Here is a 14,111-nt window from a genome sequence, read left to right as displayed (position 1 = left end):
CTTCACAACAACCCTGTGAGGTAGATCAGGCTGAGTGGCAATGCCTGGCCCTCAAGGTCGCCCAGTGAGCTTTGTGACCAAGTGGGGATCCCTGGTCTCTGAGGTCCTAGTCGGACACTCTTTCCGCTGCACCACACTGGCTCTCATTCTGAAACCTGGCTGGGCCTGTTCCTAACTCCTCCCCTCTGTAGTCCCTGGTCTCCTGCATCTCCATGTTGATGCTGACAGCCTCAGCATCCTCTGCAATTGCTCCTTGATGCTGTGGGCTTCGTGCCCGACAGGAATGCAACTGCTCCCTCTAGACCCGGTCGCTCAGCAGCCATCATCGCCTAAGAATGAGTGGTTTTTGCTTCCCTACACCTGGACGGGCTTCAGGCAGGTGATTGACTTGGAAATCTCCTCAAGGAATCCTTTGTCATCCTCGGGCTGAGCCTTGGCTACACACACTGTTCTGATCCATGGCAGCCTTCCCAGTTTTGCTCGCAGGAAACATTTGTATGCATCCAACTGGGATTTCTCATTTGACACGGCAGGAACTTTGGCCAAACTTGTACCGGGAAACGTTCTGACCGTTCTGTTTCCATCTCTACCATTTGCTCGTCGCCTTCCTCCTCCTCCTCCAGGGTTCTGTTGCCTAAGTGAAGGCTTCCTCCTCTGTGTTTGTGCGGCCGGCTGCTGTGATAGGCAAGTTTAAGGAGGTGCTTCTTGCCTTGGGTCTCAGGCAAAAAAATGCCTCTCCATCTTAACCCCAGATACGTGGCCATAGTCTGGCCCTTGAATTGCTGTTGGACAACAGCTCCCATCATTTCCAACCTTAGCTGCGATTCCTCCATTGCAAGGCATTGGACTAGATGACTCAATGTTCGCAGTGAGGCAATGAATATAGGGAGGGCCACATCTCTATTTGCTGATGAAGACAGATTAGAAAAAACCTTCTGGTAGGAATGAAAGGCATCGCGATTGTGTATTTGTGTGTGTAAGGAAGCAGCACAACACACACGACCACTCATGTGTGTGAAATATCTCAGAGACTACTCCATCCCTCTTCATCCCTTCCATGACTACAGCCAAATGACCGCAGCAACCTGCATGACTCACACCTAGACTTGGGTTGTTGTTGTTTTTTTGGGCAGGCACAGCCCCTCCAGAGCTTTGAGCCATTCTGCGAATTTCCATAGGCACTTCTGTTTGTGCGAATCTCAGAGAAGGGGTCGAGGACAAGGGGGATGGAGAAGCAGACCCAGAGATGTTTTGGGGTGGCCTGTCACTTTTACTCATGTCACAGGCATGGCCCTCCTAACACATGGCAGAGGCTGCAATCGTTTGCACTCTCACCTGGAGAAGGGTCCCATGCAATTCAGTGAGACTTGTTTGAGAGGAGACATTGGTGCGATGGCAAATTCTGAAGTGCAGGAATGCATCGTGATGGCAACTCCTATGGCAGGGATGGGGAACCTCAGGCCTGGGTGATAAATGCACCCCCATCCAGGTCTTTCTGTTTGGCCCCCAAAGATCTCCCCTTCCGAAGCACAAAATGAGCCTGTTCTATGGCATCTTTGAGTGCTTTTGCCTGGTTGGATCCTGCTCCTTGCTTGCCTGGATGGAGGACAGGAGAGGTGCAGGTGTGTCAAACCTCTGATTTCTGCCTGGCTAGTATGCAGCTTATTGTAAAAAAGTAAGAGTCACATCCACTGCTCCTCCCAATTTTGTATCTGGCCCCTGCATGCGCCACCCTGCAGTACAGCTATAGGGACTGTGTGTTCCTTTAGTCCCTAGCCAGACCAAAGACATACTCACAAGTTAGACCATTGTGTGTATCTGAAGAAGTGTGCATGCACACGAAAGCTCATACCAAGAACTAACTTAGTTGGTCTTTAAGGTGCTACTGGAAGGAATTTTTTTTGTTTTGACTATGGCAGACCAACACGGCTACCCATCTGTAAGTTAGACCATTGTTCATGGCATTGACTGCAATCCCGTGCATCACTTTCTGGGAGTAAGCTGAGTTCCGTGGTACTTCTGACTGTAGAGGGTCAACTTGGAAAACACACTGAGCTTCAAGAACAAGTTTTTCTGCCAGCTGCAATGGCAGCCTTTTCAATTAGAAATGCTACTATCTTGCAAAGAAATGTTGAGGACGACAACAACAACGCTCCCATCTGACTGGTGTGAAGCAGGTACCTCATCAAAGAAATGGAAGGAAGTACCTAGCCTTGATTAATTTTCTTGTTCTCTGACTTCCTCAATGCTAACATCCCACAAATCCTGGAGGTGGGGGAAACGACAACCTTGAAACCTCATTCAGTTGCTGAAGAAAATAGAGTCTATCAATTCCTCTGGTGCTGCAATAGTTGATGTCATCGCTCATGCTTTGAAAAAGGCCCCCAAACTGTGCTCCCTCACATCCTCCCTCTGATGCACCACTGGGAGTAAACATGTGTGGGATTGGACTGTAAAACTCCTAGAAAGAGATGCAGACTTTGAGGCGGTGAGTGAACATGGGACTCCGCCCTGTGACGAACCCTCCTTCCCTTGTCCCCTCAATTCCTCCCATGATATCAGGCTGGAACAAGCCAGGTTTGGCTGCTCCTTCCCTGCTGGTCTATTGAGTTGGGACTGCAGGAGCCTCAGATGGAATACATTAGAGCAGGATGTGGCTCGGGTGCATGAGACCCTTGCCTTGTTGAAAATGAGACCTGGAACTTTTCCACCGACTTTGGGAGGAGGGAGCCAAGGCTTCCCCCAGTTGCTGCATCCCAGCAGTGTGGCGACGGAAGTGAATGTGACAAATGCGATATTATTTGCCGGATTGTCAAAAAGCTGCCATTATGTAAAAGGGGAGAGAAAAGAACAGTTTCTGCATGTTAGGAATCTGAAAGAGTGATTCAGCCTCACAACTGCCAAGGGAACAGTGAAAAGAAAAAGAAAAAGGGGGGGGGGGAGAGAGGAAGAATACATATTTTTAATAGATAAAGCAAGGTGTCTTTGATTTTCATTTTCCTCCCGATTCTGTGGAATTCTATCCTGGAGCAGATGAGTAACTCCCTTTCCCCTTTTCTTTTCAGGATGAGGATTTCCACTGAGTAGGTTCCAAAATAAAACACTTTTTTGGAATCACAGGAAATTGGGCTCCACGAGTTTGTAGCTATTTAGGCAATGTGATGACTACAAGGCTCGGATTTAGTGTTGACCTTCAGTTCAACCTGAGCTGCGTGTCCTGATCCTTACAAACATCAGATGGAGAAGATAAACGTGGGTGCAGAGTCATGCGACTTCAGACTGGTGGGGAAGGGAGGCTGGAAGGAAACATAGAATCATAGAATAGAATTTGTAGAGTTGGAAGGGGCACCACTGGTCATCTAGTCCACACCCTGCAATGCAAGATTTATTTAAGCCAGACTTAAATAAAACAAAAATCATTGCATCTAGAAAACTAACATGTCAGGGAGAAGGTGTGACTAGAACGCTTCCTCCCTTGATATCTGTTGCCGGGTTTTTTTGTTTTTCCAGAAGCAGGATCTTTCGGCTCTGTGATTCTCTCCACCACACACTGTAGACTACAATGGTAGAATCCAGAACCATTTCTACTCTGTTGGGTTTGAGTTGTGTGCCATTGAATCCAAGGCCCTCCCTCTGGGTTGGTTGTGAGCAATAACAACAAAAGAGTAGGCGGCTTCTCCTCTTTGCATCTGTGGGTTGTGTCCAATGCTAGCCCTACTCAAGAGCAGACCCTTTGAAATGAATGAGCCATGTCTGCTAACTTCAGCAGGTCTCCTCTGAGAAGGAGGCAACCAAATACCTTGCACCTATTGGGGATGCTTCCCAGGAATGGGGTTACAGTTTTATGGATCAGAACCTGCCTGATTTAAGAAGATGTAGATTGTGTGCACACTGTCCCTTTAAAGCACATCTGGAGCACATTTTCTGCCTCAAAGAATTCTGGGCACTGTAGTTTGATAAGTGCTGTTGGGAACTGTAACACTGCAAGGGCAAACTACAGTGCCCAGGATTCATTGAAGGAAAGACTGTCCCTTGAATGTGCCTTAAAGGTGTAGCGGTACGCAGCTCACAAGTATGAAAAAGGCAGCCTACGGGGTTATGTTTGGGGAGAGTTTGTGCTGCAGCATTCTTGGGCCTTGTCCCATCTTCCGAATAATAGCCAGCTTGCATTTTTTGCGCATTACTGAGCCGCGCATTCCTCAAACCCCAATGTGAGGGCACTGGATCAATGGAGACATCTGCCTTTCTTGAACTCCTCCATCTGTGGTCTCTTGATACCGCAAAATGTATCTGCCTGCCAAAAAGGCTGTTGCGTAAACCCCGAGCTCTTGTTTCATTAAAAAAGGAGGGAGGGCGACAAGCTAATTGATAGGCAGTTTGCAGTGGCAGTCGACAAGTCCCGTGCAGAGCAGCTGGCGGGCGGGTTGGGGTGCTTTGCTTTCTCATTCTGGTATCAGGAAGTTCTGGGAAAGGCAGGTTACTCAGTTCAGGAGTGGCACCAAACTTGAGAATGGCTGCACTTCAGTAGCGGAACATCTGTTTTGCAGGCAGAAGATCTCTGGTTCAATCTCTGGAATCTGCAACTAGGACTGGGAGAGACAGCTTGTCTAAAATCCTGGAGGCAGCTGCTGCCAGTCAGTGTAGACAGCGCAGAGCTAGATGGACCAATAGTTTGACTCAGGGTTAGGCAGCTTATTACATTACTATAGAAGCATCTGCAATTGACTTTATTCTCTAGCTGTTTCATCCTGATCTTCTAAGCAGGTATGAATTGGAAGTCTCATTTTTTGCTGGTAATGGTGTAGCCCAGCAACTGCAACTCTGTCCCATAGGATGAGCCCTGCCAGATCAGAACAGAGTCCAGCATCCTGTTTCACACACTGCCCAACCATGTGCCCATGGGAAGCTCACAAGTAGGATGTGAGCACAGCAGTCCTCTCCTGCAGAAATCTCCCGGAACTCTCTGGGTGATCTTAAGCCACCCTTCCATATCTGCAGCTTATGGATAATAATACCAAGCCTACTTTACAGGATAGTTGCTAGGACTGCAGCAAGATAATGTTTGCAAAACACTCAGCTCACTCAAAAAAGGGCAACAATCACCAGTGGCGTAGCGTGGGTTGTCAGCACCCAGGGCAAGGCAAGTAATCTGCGCCCCCTAACCCGTGGATTTTAGTAGGGGCAGAGAGCTGCGAGTGTGAGCGCCCCCCCCCGATGTTGCGCCCGGTGCGGCTGGCCCCCCTGCACCCCCCACGCTACGCCACTGACAATCACTATTCTAATTAGAAGGTGCTTGGGAAAATGTACCAACAGTGACTTTTAGAGTGATATAGGAAAGATCCCTATGCACAGGACCTTGAAGGCACATCAGAATGCCGTCTCGGTGAGGTCCAGCTCTGGGGTTTGGAGAACAGAAGAAAACACGGTGTAAATGCAACCAACAATATTTAGCATTTATATAGAGCAGGCACATCCAACTTCCAAGAGACTGTGATCTACTCACACTGGCAGTGATCTATCTACCCATTGTATTGATCAAAGTTGTTGAGCTTTCTTTAGGGGAGGGTGAGCTGGGAAACAAAGTTGTTGAGCTTTTTTTGGGGGGATCCCGCAATAGATCATGATCGACCTGTTGGACAGGCCAGATATAGAGGTAAAGGCACTTCATATACATTATCCCAGGACTCCTCCTAGCTTGGGATGCCTGAGGAACTCGGCATTCATAAATTCTGATGCACATTGACCTGATTTACATCTTCAAATGGGCAGGTCGATGCGGAAATGGGATGGGAAAAACTTATGAATGAACATGTGCAAAACAGACATGGAAATACAGTGATCTGCCCATCTCTCTGCTTACAACAGTCCTGTAAGGCAGGCCAGTCTTATTCTTTCCATACTGCAAATGTGGGCAGGGCAGGGAGTGGTCTGGCTGAAAACAGCAGCTGACTTATAGCTACTATAGGTACCTTCTGTCATAGCACTACACGATTCGCTTACAATTTGTTTACAGAAAGGCACCTTTCCTGTAAAAAAAAAAAAGACTTTCCTTTAACCTCTTACTATCCATCAGCGATCTCAAGCAATGCTACTAGACCAGGACCCAGGGCCTGTCATCATAAGCTGCATGCTAGGTCAACGAGGGTCGTATGATCTCCAAAGAAAAATGACTTTGGGTGACCCAGGTCTGGGATGGGGCAAGAGGGCATTAAAGGAGGGCCTGTTAAAAGCTCCTTGTTAATCTCTGTCTGCAACCAGGAGGCAAGGCTCACTAGAGAAAGTGGGTCAGTATGTCAGTGCAAGTCTTAGGCAAAAAGCCAAGAGATCCTTTCAGCTTGCAAGGCAAGGAGAACTAAAATGAAGAAAAAAGGAATGAGTAAGGCAAAAGAAATAACCAACTTCCATTTTTTGGTCAGAGGCAGTAATGCTTCTGAATACCAGTTGATGAAACCACAGGAAAAGGGGGTGCTCTTGTGTTTGGGTGTCCTGAATGAGGGCTTCCCCATTGGGGCACCTGAGAACAGGATGCCTGTCAAGATGGGCCACTGGCAGCGGAGCTCTTCTGCTGTTCCCATAAAGCAACATTTCTCCCTCTCCAATTAACTAAGGTACGACTTGTAGACCGTATTTTATGAACCTAGAAGCTCTTCAGGGACTAAAGACCCATCATGCTCTGCTTCCTCTGGGCTGCATGTTTGGACAAGGAGCAGGGGCAAGCTAGGATTGCGTCCACAGTTGGCATCTTTGCCTCAACACTAAGCTGGGCTGCCCTGCAGATAACACTGGACTCCAGCCCCCACCAGCCCCAAGCAACATAGCCAATGGCCAGGGGTGATGGGAGTTATCATCCCACAGCACCTGTAGGTCTACAGCTCCACCAGCCCTGGCTTCATTGTTGTGGGCTGCATTTCTCCAACAGAAGAGGTGTGGAAGAGTATATGCAGAAAACGTTTCTGGAGATTGGTGAGAATCCGCATAGACTTTGCAGGGAAGATCTGTGAGCATTAAGATCTGCCTTCCTGGATCAGACCAAGGGAGTCCAGCTAGCTTTTCCTTATGTTCTCAGCTGAAGCTACCCATATGCCTCTGAGAAGGCCACAAGCAGGACATGATGCTTGAGACAGCCAACCCCAACCTTTCTGGGTCCTGCTTACAAACCTATTTATACATTCAGCATAATGAGGTGGCCACATCAGCCTGAGAGAGGGGCTGAATGACATGTTTAAAATGCCCCCCTTTATAGAAAAGTGACAAGCAAACAAGCCCAAACTCCCTGCACTTAGAAAGCTAACACTTACAGAAGGAAGCTTCTACCTTGGTCCTTTCTCTTGTGTGCTAGATTTCTGCATGCAAAGACACCTTTTTATTTTTTTTAAAAATGGGGTGATATTTGCATTGCAATCTTATTCATGTTTACTCAGCAGTGACTCCCACTGTGTTCAGTGGGGCTTACTCTTAAGTAAGTGTACCTTATAACCCAAAGCAAGCAATCCTACACCAATAATCCCTAAAGAATGATGTTGCGTACATTTTTTCTGAAATGTAAAGATTGACTTTCAATCTGAATCCGGTGGCTAAGTTATTTTGCAGGGTTTGGAGTTTCTCTGGCAAGGCATGTTGTGTTTCAGAGTGGGCGTAAATGGTGAAAGCGACTAGAGGATGAACAGAGAGCGCAACGTAGCTGGATACCATGAGGCAGGAATGGCTAGCCTGCTATCCACACAGGGCACAGGTCCAGTGACCCTGAACTTGAAGCCTCTCACAGGAAGTTACTGTGTGTTCTCAGATGTTATCTTTGCATGTGCAAGGGCTTGAACATTGTCCTTGAACTAACAAAATCTCAAAAGCTTAGATTCTTCAGGGTGAGATTCCAAAATAACCACAAACAACCATGCTTTTAAGCAGTATGTCAGGGGTGGGGGACATCTGTGGTCCTCCAGTTGTTGCTGAACTACAACTCCCACCATCTCTGACAATTGGCTATGCCAGCCAGGGCTGATGGGAGCTGGAGTGCAACAACACTCCTTACTGTGCAAGGGGATGTATTCAGCACGATGGCCTTGGCTGTGAACCTTCTGTGGAGTTGGCAGGTTGACTTGGAAATTATATTAACATGGGTCATTGCAAAGTGTGATCAACAGAGCTGTCTTGTGAGCAGAGAGTTTATTCCCACCCACTCATGTTCCTCTTCTGCTAGCTGCCACCCTGCCTGAATCGTTCCAGAAAATGGGTGCAGATGGTTGCTGACCAAGGAATTTGGTAAATTCTCATCTTGATCTCCTGAGAAGCGGGACATGACAATCTTGCTGATGGATGAGCTTAGCTTCCTCCTGGTCCATCTATCACAGTGAGATGAATGTGATTCCCATCCCCTGTGGCTGCAGGAAAACAGCCCCTGGGGAACACCCCTTCCAATTTCTTGCTTCAAAATGCCTGTCAAAGCTCCTTAGTGCAAGCCCGTAAGTGGCCTGTCATCAAGATGCAATTGATACTCCTCATACTCTGCAAAGATGTGTCAGCAGGGGTCCTGCCTCACCTTGACCTCATGTAATCCCTTTTAGCCCTTGGGGGCTAAAATAAGCCAGAAATTAAATCAAGGTAACAAAAGAAAGAAAAAAAAAATGCTATGGGAAATTGCTTAGAAATTTCTTTTTGCTCTCTGGTGCCATCTGGTGTTGCATGTTTATAATGCATTCAAAACACTGTTTCTTGGCTAACGTAGCTGAGTCCTGGGACTCAGCAGAAAAAGCCCTGGGGCTCCATTGTGCCTTGAGGGGTACCAGGGCCACATTCACACCATACATTGAAACCACTGCAATTTCACTTTAAGCAGTTATGGCTCCACCGCAAAGAATTCTGGGAGCTGTGGTTTGTTAAGGGTGCTGACAGTTGTTAGGGAGATTACCCGTTTCCCTTCCCTGAGCTGCAATTCACACAGTTCCCTGGGAAAAGGGCTTGATTGTGAAACCTCTTTGGGAATTAGAGCTCTCCAAGAGGAATAAAAAGGTAAAGGGTAAAGGGACCCCTGACCGTTAGGTCCAGTGGTGGCCGACTCTGGGGTTGCGGCGCTCATCTCGCTTTATTCGCCGAGGGAGCCGGCGTACAGCTTCCGGGTCATGTGGCCAGCATAGCTAAGCTGCTTCTGGCGAACCAGAGCAGCGCATGGAAACACTGTTTACCTTCCCACCGGAGCGGTACCTATTGATCTACTTGCACTTAGACGTGCTTTCAAACTGCTAGGTTGGCAGGAGCAGGGACCGAGTAACGGGAGCTCACGCCGTCGTGGGGATTCCAACCGCTGACCTTCTGATCAGCAAGCCCTAGCCTCTGTGGTTTAACCCACAGCGTCACCCGCACCCCACCAAGAGGAATAGGAGTCTCCTAACAACTCTCAGGACCCTTGAACTACAGCTCCCAGGATTCCTTGGGGGAAGGCACTCTGACTGTTTAGGGGTTTGATCATCATGCTTTGGCTGCATGGTGTGGATGTGGCCTTTAAAGCCAGCCCTGCAGTCATCTTGAGGCTCTTACTGGGGCAAGAAATCTCATGTCCCTCTCTTGCATAAGGGCCAAAAGTTACATGTAGTGGCTCTAGACCAACCACATTCTGCATTACCAGATTGCTGTTAAGGACCAGTGATTGCCTAACAGGGGAGAGAGTTTTTGGCTCATTGCTCTCCGTTCACTTTCCCTTATTCCTTTCTTTTATTTTTTTGGTTAAAGCCAGTGCCAGATTATCTGCTCCGTTGACCATCATCTGCCACAGAGAGGAGCGTGAGCTGGCTAGGGAGAGGCAGTTTGCACAGACACAATGGAAAACTCTCTCTGGGTCACAATGACGAAGGGCTTCTCTGGTTAGCATCCAGCATGGAGAGGAATCTTGGCTACCTTGGCAGAAGCAAATTCCAGAGGGAGAGGGAGAGGGAGAGGGAGAGGGAGAGGGAGAGGGAGAGGGAGAGGGAGAGGGAGAGGGAGAGGGAGTGTCTTATGGCACCCTTAAGATAAACAGCTGTATTGTTTGTGTACTAGTATCCCAGTGGATGCTAATCATTTGGGCGAATGGGGGCACCATCCCACCAACCGCAGTCCAGGGCGCTAGCATGGGCTGTAATAAGTTAAGTAAGTAAGTAAGTAAGTAAGTAAGTAAATAAATAAAACCCCACCCATCTGGCTGGGTTTCCCCAGCCACTCTCTGCGGCTCCCAAAACATGATAAAAGATCAAAAATTTAAAACTTCCCTAAACAGGGCTGCCTTCAGATGTCTTCTAAAAGTCAGGTAGTTGTTTATTTCCTTGACATCTGATGGGAGGGTGTTCCACAGGGCGGGTGCCACTACCGAGAAGGCCCTCTGCCTGGTTCCATCTTCTTCCACCTTAGTCTTGGTCAGGCATCCCCAACCTGCTGCTCTCCAGATGTTTTGGCCTACAACTCCCATCATCCCTAGCTAACACGACCAGTGGTCAGGGATGATGGGAATTGTAGTCCAAAACATCTGGAGCACTTGGGGATGCCTGGTTTTGGTGTTACCCTTGTAGATCTCAGCAAGTCAGAGGATAGGAATGAAGGTCTAATTCCGGCATAGGCAAACTCAGCCCTCCAGATGTTTTGGGACTACAACTCCCATCATCCCTGACCACTGGTCCTGTTAGCTAGGGATGATGGGAGTTGTAGTCCCAAAACATCTGGAGGGCTGAGTTTGCCTATGCCTGCTCTAATTAGTTGGCCCTGCCTGTTATTGGCTCTGGTGCCACCTACTGTTGAGCTCCCTGCTTTCCCACCCAACCATTCCCCATGAGCATTAGTTAGCCCACTGGTATCCGAACTCCTCCAGTCCTGATTCTTTTGTGTAATATTTATGACTTATCATGGCCGGCTCCTGGTGGCTCACATCCCGAGCATCTTCATCCTGGATTCCTTCAGGTGTCGGCGAGATTGCAGAAGACGATAGCGTTGAAATACGATGCATCTTCCGCAAAGGTTGAAGAATGCCCATGTGTGAATTCCATGCAGCCATTTATCTTCCTCCTCTCTCTCCCCACCTCACTCTCTTGTGTGGGTGCACTTCAAAGGAAATGATCCACACAGGAAAGGAGGAGGCTGCATTTGCCTCTGAGAAGGAGAAGCACACACAGGGACCTGAGTGGGATTGGATGACTCAGGATGCAAGCCCAGTCCTGGAGGTCAGCCACCTCTGTGATGTTTGGAAAGGAATGCTCTCCTGGCGGGATCATCCCGTCAGCTGACTGTGCGCTGCTGGTGCAGAGGCATGGCGCTGATTCTCAGGGTGTTCCGGACTCGACAGAAGAAAGGCCCTCTTCACAAATAGGCAAAATCGCCAAAAGACGCGGTGATGTAGAGTTAGGTCACCTGTTTTCAGAAAACGAAAACAAAACTGCCAGTATTATTATGACAAATCTGTGCTGCGGCCGCATTTGGAATACAGTGTACAGTTCTCACCTAAAAAAGGATGCAATAGAGTTGAAAAAGGGCAACCGAAGCGATGGTTAGAGGAAGGGACTCATGGACATCTCATAACACAGGGACTCATGGACATCCAGTGAATGTTGGAAGATTCGGGACAGATAAAAGAAAGGCCTTCTTCAGGCAGAACTTGCTCTCTTGGGAGACAAGAGAGCCCTCCATATGTTTTGGGACTACAACTCCCATCATCCCTAGCTAACAGGACCAGTGGTCAGGGATGATGGGTCCCAGAACACCTGGAGGGCCGAGTTCGCCTATCCCTGACCTAGATGGCTAGACAAATTTGTGGAAGAGAAGGATTATCAGTGCCACTTGCCATGGCGGCCACAATTGGAGGTAGCAATGCTTCTGAATGCCAGCTGCTGGAAGCTACAGGAGGGGAGAGGCCTTTTGGGCCTCAGGTCTTGCTTGTGGGCAACTGGTCAGCCACTGTGAGAATGGGATGCTGGACTGGATGGGCCATTGGCCTGATGCAGCAAGGTTTTTCTTTCATTTCCCCCACCCCCCAAAATCCAAAATGATCACAAGAGAAGGTGGGACCCACACCCTTGGTGTAACCCCAAGAGGATACGCTATGCTACATTTGGGTAAGGTGTTATTAAGGTGTTCTCCACCCTGCCATAACCTGCTGCACTCTGCACCCTCTCCTTCGGGCTCCACATTGTGATCGCGGAACATGACAGCACGCATTCCCATTGTTGTTTTAGTTTAACGTTGTTCCTGAGGGCATGCCTTGAATCTGTTCACTCTTGTCTTGCGACCGGAGGATATGGAAGCAATTTGTAAGAACGCTCATGCCGGCACTGCCCTAACTGAAGCTCACGCGCTGGCCTCGGCAGGCAACATCTGCAAGCCATGATGTCAGCCCTGGCTCCTGACAGCAGCAAGGGGGCTTATCGCTTAAGATGAGGATGTGGCAGAAATCCCCCACGGTGCCTCTGACGCTGGAGGCCAATGCTCTTGTCTTTTCCAGCTGGGCGGGTCATGGCCTGGGGCTTTCATGCTTGCGAGATGAGAGGACGAGAGCTGCAAGGAAGTAGCTAACCGAAACCCTTTCCTCTTTGCTTGCCCTTTGCCGATCGAGAGAGCATCTCTCGCACACATGTGCGCACCACGGAGGCCTTTTTTCGCCTGCTTCCTTGGCTGCAAAGAAAGCTGGAAAGTCTATCAGCAGCACCTTGTCAAGAGCAGGAGGGACGGCCTCCTCTATTGCGGAAGGAGCCCTTCCAAGCTTTGAAAGCAAAACCGTCTCGCTTCCCTTTTTGGCCCTGGGGGGTTTCCATCCCCTGCCCAGTTCTTTCGATTATTTTTGAAACCTATCTCTTGCTTCCACACCTTGATGCCAATAATCCTTCCTGCCCTGTTTTTGTGCTACAGAACAGGGGTGCCAACTTGAATAAAATATTGGGGGGGGGGTAGGTAAGCCCCACCTTGCATAATAGATCACAAGATACAGCATGCACACACCCTTTGAATGGGCAATACCCATCAATTTTGGGAGGCCCCAGCAACTTCAAATATTTTATATGGGGGGCCCGAAGGGACCTTGGCCCCTAGGACTTGGCTCCTATTCTACAGAAGGTAGTCATGTCCAGCCACTGAGAGCCCCATTTTCCAGCTTTTCCACAGGTACACGGGATTCTCAGAATGGCAGGTTTACTAACCTGAGCTGCTCCACAAAGCATACACCCAGGTTTGGATTTTAAAGTGTGAATGTGACATGCAGGGGTTAGCAATCGCAGGTGTCCTCCGTGGCTTGGCGTGCCTTTTCCCAGCTTGTCTGGTTCACCAACAATGGCTGTTCCTGGACAGGGATAGCCTGACTGCTGTAGTCAGGGTCAGATCTATTATGAAACTAATAAGCTTAAGATTTGGGGCTCCTAATCCCCAGACTTTAGTCCACATTGCTTTAATTTTTTTTGCATCTAGTAGACCAAATTTGAATCGCACATCTCAATTTGATTAATTTTCCTCTGTATCTATTTTAACAATCCCAAAGTTTGAGAGTCGGTTGGCTCAGGGATATTATTTTTCTACTCACAATAATTAGCCGATAGAGGAAGTTAAGATGGGAGGTGCTGTAGAATTTCATCTGGATTGCATTTTAAAGTGAACTCGTCTAATTTTTTTTACTTCCCAGACTAATATGTGGATTGGAATGCAGTTATCCTGCAGACAGAGCATTTCTCAGAATTTTGCAAAAATTCGTAAATGATTGTGTGTTATGGGGGGGGGCACATGCAAAAATGTATTTACTTGGAGGAAAGGCATACCACTTAAATGCAGACTTTATGTGTTTTAAAAGCAATGGCAGAAAACACGAGAGAACGGGCATTTGAGTCAACGTGTGTGAGAACGACACAGACCCAAAATAGACTGATCCTCCCATCCCTAGTTATGACTCTTATTGGCAAAACATTTCCCTTCTATGGATGCAGAGCTTTGGTATGGACAGTTGAACCTACCATTGATCCCCGTGCCTGCGATCAGCTTCAGAGACCCTGCTGTCTTGCTTGTTGCTATTATTAGTTAGTATAGACTTGGCAGCTGCAAGGCCTGCTCAGTGGTGTCTCCACAGCTGTGGAACTCCCTTCCCAATGGACTCCCTCTTTTCACCTTCTCTAGACATG

At 48.3% G+C, this 14,111-nt stretch overlaps 1 protein-coding gene across 1 annotated transcript in view; it reads left to right on the top strand.

Moving 5' to 3' along the window:
- ADAMTS15 (ADAM metallopeptidase with thrombospondin type 1 motif 15) overlaps window positions 1–14,111 on the top strand; it is a 41,299-nt gene that overhangs the window by 7,205 nt on the left and 19,983 nt on the right. The window lies entirely within an intron of this gene.

Source organism: Podarcis muralis, chromosome 15 (genome assembly GCF_964188315.1).
Source record: "Podarcis muralis chromosome 15, rPodMur119.hap1.1, whole genome shotgun sequence".
NCBI lineage: Eukaryota > Metazoa > Chordata > Lepidosauria > Squamata > Lacertidae > Podarcis > Podarcis muralis.
Note: the sequence above shows the minus strand (reverse complement) of the source record. Positions and strands in the feature narration are given on the sequence as shown.